The sequence below is a fragment of the Sinocyclocheilus grahami genome, unplaced genomic scaffold (assembly GCF_001515645.1).
Source record: "Sinocyclocheilus grahami isolate Dianchi unplaced genomic scaffold, SAMN03320097.WGS_v1.1 scaffold921.1, whole genome shotgun sequence".
Classification (NCBI taxonomy): domain Eukaryota; kingdom Metazoa; phylum Chordata; class Actinopteri; order Cypriniformes; family Cyprinidae; genus Sinocyclocheilus; species Sinocyclocheilus grahami.
In genome coordinates, this window is record NW_015506100.1 from 275,285 (window position 1) to 281,237 (window position 5,953).

The following is a 5,953-nucleotide window of genomic DNA, read 5'->3' on the forward strand; positions in this document are numbered from 1 at the left end:
GTGTGTGTGTGTGTGTGGGAGTGTGTGTGTGTGTGAGAGAGTGTGTGTGTGTGTGTGGGAGTGTGTGTGTGTGTGAGAGAGTGTGTGTGTGTGTGTGGGAGTGTGTGTGTGTGTGAGAGAGTGTGTGTGTGTGTGTGGGAGTGTGTGTGTGTGTGGAGCCTCTTTCTTCTACGGCACACCTGGCTGTCAAAAGCTCTGCGTCATTGACATGCTAATAAGAGCCGAACAAAAAAACAACTTCAGCGGCCTTCTCACTTTGAAGTCTGCGCCAAGTCAAAAAAACTAAACCCTCGGAGAGAGAAGAAAGAGACGGGACCGAAGCGCCGAGCTGAAGTGAACACGACAAACAAACTACTGACCCTCAGATACTTACAACACGCACGATCTCAGCTGAAGACCCTCCTCGTGGCTCTTTTACATAAAACCCAGATCAGACATTTAACAACAGCATGTGCCGTCAGTCTCTGTGTGGGGAAATACAATTCCCATCAAAGTTCATCCAGAATGAGCTCTCGGCCACGAGCGAAACAGTGTCATGTGCAACGTTAATGAGAAAACTAATGTATGACACATTAAATCATTTGTGTTTGTTAGCTCTTTATTTTACAGTCCTGTTCTGCATGTACATACTATGTAGTTATTACAGTTACTACAATAACTAGGTACCCTGAACCTACCTGTAAACCTTACCTTAACCCATGTAGTTACCTTATACTACCCAGTACTTTCTTAGACACTGTAAGTAAATAAGTACACATGCTGTAAAATAAAGAGCAATCACGTTTTTTGCAAAACAGGTGCACAAGGAAAACCTACTCTACCTACATCCAACAGATGTAGCCATGCATCCGATTCCCTGCAGCTGCCAGCCTATTTTGCCTATATTAAATACAATTGTGTTGTGTGCTGTGCTGTTGAAATGCAATATAAAAAATGATGTTTAAAACAGCGGTTCTTAACCAGGGACCCTCAGCTATCCATCTTTCAAGGAGGCTGGATGATGACTTTTTAACGCATTTAAATGAAAAATAAAACACTCTTAGTAAAATATAATAATAAATAAATAAGAATAAAATATTATCAAATTAAAATGCTAAAAATAACCCCAATACCAATTGTTTTTACTGAAGAACATGCAGTTCTGGAATACAGAACAACTTCTGTTGTCACAAAATGAACCGAGGCTAATTATTTTACATATGAAATTAATTATCAAGTTGAATTAATTTGATATATATTGTTGAAAACAAGCAGATTTTGTCACGGTTACATCAGAAAACAAATATCTTAGCACTGAGTCCTGTCCTGAGAGTGAGGGTCTTTGAGAAGCACTGTTCAGAGCTCGCTCTCTAGCCAGAAATGAGTCTGGTAAAGGCCACGGAGCTGCCGCTGGTCCTCGCTGGAGATCAGAAAGGTGAAGTGGTGAATGCACAGCCTGCATGAGAGCGCGCGTGTGTTTGCCGCAGCGGTTCAGCCTGTAATTACATGAATCTTCTTAATAACAGTGTAGAGTGTGTATCATTCAGTTACATGAGCGCTGTAGAGTCGTCTCATGGGCGTGTGACCGCATGTCATGCATGATACACATCAACAAACCCTCGGGTTATATATATATATACAGTGGGTACGGAAAGTATTCAGACCCCCTTAAATTTTTCACTATTTGTTATATTGCAGCCATTTGCTAAAATCATTTAAGTTAATACCCACTGTACATACATACAGTATGTGTGTGTGTGAGAGAGTCAGATCAACACTATAAAGAATACTCTGCCAAACTAAGACTGGATCCCACAGGAGATTGTGTTTGTCTTCATGAAGCCGTTTCATTCTGAAGTAATTACTGAGAGCAGAACGTCCATGTAAACAGAGCAGAAGATGAGTGGCCATCTTCATTTCCCGCTCACATTAACCTGACGACGGCACACGGAGTTATTACTAAAGCTGTCATTACATAACAACAACTTCAGATCAATCACTGCAGCCCGTGTTTTTTAAAAGATTAAAATTACATGAACAAATAAACTACCAAGCTGTACAAGACGTACTGTTGTTTAACACATTTGGATCACACTTTATTTTAGAGGGGAGGATTAAGGGATCTAAAATATAATCATGCAGAATAAGACATTAATATGTGCTTCATAAGTACTAATAAACAGCCAATATGCTAGTAATATGCATGCTGATAAACTTAAACTCAAGGTCAACTCAGGTCCTAAAGTGTTACCAACATTTTAAATATATATCTAATTTATATATACAGTATATATATATATATATATATATGTATCATTAATAACAACCATACAATATATTAATACATTTTATAACTTAATAATGTATACAATTTTTTAAATTGTTGAACACAAATGACTGATTTACTTTCTCAAGTAAATCACAAAAGTGCAGGAGACATGAGACACTTTCATGAAGCTGGCGCTCTGCGGTAACACGCTCACCTTTAAAACTATTTTCAATGTATTGCTCATCTTTCTATAAGTATGCATGCAGTTTTTATGATCTTGAATTCATTGAATGAATACAAGAAATATTCTACAAAAAAGAATAATAATGTACTTTTACAAATTTATTTGCAACCCACTTATTAGTTTAGAGCTGTTTAAACGCTGCTTGATCTGTGCAGATTTCTCTCCGGATTCACTCCAGAACACTGACTCACCGGACTTTATGGACTCGTGCTTTAGTTAGAAGCGTGTTAATGCTGGATGTGTTTCAGCTTGTGTCTTCTCCAGATGTTAACTGATGGATTGGAGTGCTGTGGATTATTGTGATGTTTTTATCAGCTCTCATTCTGACGGCACCCATTCACTGCAGAGCATCCATTGCTGAGACACTGATGCAGTGCTACATTTCTCCAAACCTGATGAAGACACAAACTCATCCTGATCTGGGATGGCCTGCGGGTTTTTCACTAAATCACAACTGACCAACTATTCCAGTAGCTCAGAATATCAGATGTGAAACGCAACAGTGCCTCCAGAACACTGACTCACTGGACTTTATGGACTCGTGCTTTAGTTAGAAGCGTGTTAATGCTGGATGTGTTTCAGCTTGTGTCTTCTCCAGATGTTAACTGATGGATTGGAGTGCTGTGGATTATTGTGATGTTTTTATCAGCTCTCATTCTGACGGCACCCATTCACTGCAGAGCATCCATTGCTGAGACACTGATGCAGTGCTACATTTCTCCAAACCTGATGAAGACACAAACTCATCCTGATCTGGGATGGCCTGCGGGTTTTTCACTAAATCACAACTGACCAACTATTCCAGTAGCTCAGAATATCAGATGTGAAACGCAACAGTGCTCCGTTTAGTTTAGTTTAGTGTGCTTGAAGACTTCCCTCTTCATGAACACAAGTGAATCGTGTTTCAAATACACTAGAGTTCCTACTGAAACCTTCTTATTCGGTTCAGTCTCGGGAAGGTCATGCTCCCGTGTAGATGTTGTTCTTGTATGATATGTCCCTGCAGCTTTGTTTCCTAACGGAGTTGAGTTTTTCCCAGGATTATATTCATCTGTGTCTCCTCAGTCTGGGTCCACGGGTTTGCTTGGCAATAAAGCCAAGGCTCGGACCAAAGCAGCTGATCTGCGGCACGTGTAAGCATGAGATTCACTCGTGTCAGGATGACCAGACACTTTCATTCTCCTCAATCCAGATCTCCAGCAGCACCAGCGTGACACAGGTTAACTCTAACAGCACTACAACCAGAGAAATATCCCAAATGATTTGACTATCAACAGAGATCTGTAACTGAGCAGGATTGCTGGGGACATCGAGAGTGTTTCTCGGTCTGCTCAGGTTTAACACACACAGGTGAGTGAACGAGGAGATACAGCTTCACAGCACCAGCCATCATTCTGGGGTATTTCCAGATGTATTGATATGAAGCGATCTTAGTGATTCACGACACTGTTGTGCTGCTTTCGTGCCCTTTTTGAAGCTTCAGTCTTCATTCACTGGAACTGAATAGAAAAGAGCAACTGATAGATTATTCAAAACTCCTTTTGTGCTCCAAAGAAATTATACAAACGATGGATAAGAAAATGTTCTTTTCTTTAAAGTGATAGTTCATGCATTTTGATGACCCAGGCAGAGAAACCCTGCATTCTGTCAGCTGTTCCAGTAACAGATCACTGACACTGCCCACAAAACACATCCTAATACACAACATCAAATAAAAGAGCTGTAGGAGACTTATTTTACATCGAGTTTCTATGAAGTCCACTAGCTCACTATTTACAGCTTAAAAACATATATCGGGATATCTGATATATTGAAAACAAGTATTAAAGAAATGCATGAAATATGTATATATATATATATATATATATATATATATATATCATGAACAATTAACAACATTTAAAATGTATAAATATACTAGTAAATATAGTAAAATAGTAAACTCTCTCAGAAAAAAAGGTACAAAAGCTGTTTTCAAATGGTCAACTTTCAACTTTGTACCTAAAGTGTATATATTAGTAACTTTTGAAAAGGTACCACCCCAGTAACAGCTTTTGTACCTTTTTTCTGAGTGTAGAGTACTGATAGTTTGTTATAATGTTCTTAACTAATATTTACATTTGAGAGTATTGTCATTTCAAATAAAGCATGTGCTGTATTGTTCACTGTTAGACACCCAGTGCAATCTTAGTGGTTAACCACTGAACCTTACTGTTACCAGAATCTTAAACAGAGGACTAGCTTTACCCTAAAAGCAGCTCAACACTGAAAACTAAAAAACAATAACAAATGTAATTACTTTGAATCAGAGTTATTCAAATATTATTTATATACTATTATAGTTTAATAGTTAATATTTTATTTTATTATATACTTACATTTTACACTTTAATTTGTGATAAATTTGTAGGTTTTGTTTTTTTGTAATTTTTAAATTTGACTATTTATTTATTATTTCAGTTTTATTTTTTTATTCCACTTAGTTATTTTAGTGCTTCAACTTAAAAGTATTTAGTTGCCAAGGCCACATTTCTAAATTATTTTAGTTTAGGTTTTTTTATTTATTTAATATTTAGTTTTATGCTATTTCAGCTTTATTTTAATGAACAGAAATGTTTTAATAGTTTTTAATTAACCTACTTGAATAAAATACACATGAACTGAAATAAAATATTTATAAAAGTTTACTTTTACTACTTTTTTTATTACTTGCCATTTTTTATTTGTTTATTTTAAGTTAGAGTTGAATTTGAAGTACTAAAATAACGAAAAACTAAGAAAAACAAAACTTAAAAACTATTTAGACATATAAAAAAAAACTTTTAAAAACTTATATAGTCACTTCCTGTGCAGCACACATCTGATACATTTAAAACGAGCTATTTTTATTCTGTGTTCATTTTATGTACAACAACATTTTCTCTAACATACATAAAAACAACATGGGACAGAGCAAGCGTGTAGCCTGTAGGTTTGTCATGTTTCTGCAGACTGCACACAGCAGATGGGTGGTGTTAGTGCGGGCGGAGGTTACTGGACGACGTGGAAGGGGAAATTTAGTGAGCTGGTTGGAGCAGACGGCCTGGGTTTTTCCCTCCTCACGTCTCTGAACTCCTCCTCCAGCCGTCCTGCCATCGCCTGCTCAAAACTCACTTCTACACACATCTCCACACTCACTCCCTCAGGACAATGAGTCACTCGCTTCAGCCATAAACACACACACACAGACACACTCACTCACTCACTCACTCACTCACTCACTCACTCACTCACTCACTCACTCACTCACTCACTCACTCACTCACTCACTCACTCACTCACTCACTCACTCACTCACTCACTCACTCACTCACTCACTCACTCACTCACTCACTCACTCACTCACTCACTCACTCACTCACTCACTCACTCACTCACTCACTCACTCACTCACTCACTCACTCACTCACTCACTCACTCAC

General features: G+C 37.8%; 1 protein-coding gene across 1 annotated transcript in view; it reads right to left on the minus strand.

The window, feature by feature from the left end:
• atg7 (ATG7 autophagy related 7 homolog (S. cerevisiae)) overlaps nucleotides 1-5,953 on the minus strand; it is a 69,822-nt gene that overhangs the window by 896 nt on the left and 62,973 nt on the right. The window lies entirely within an intron of this gene.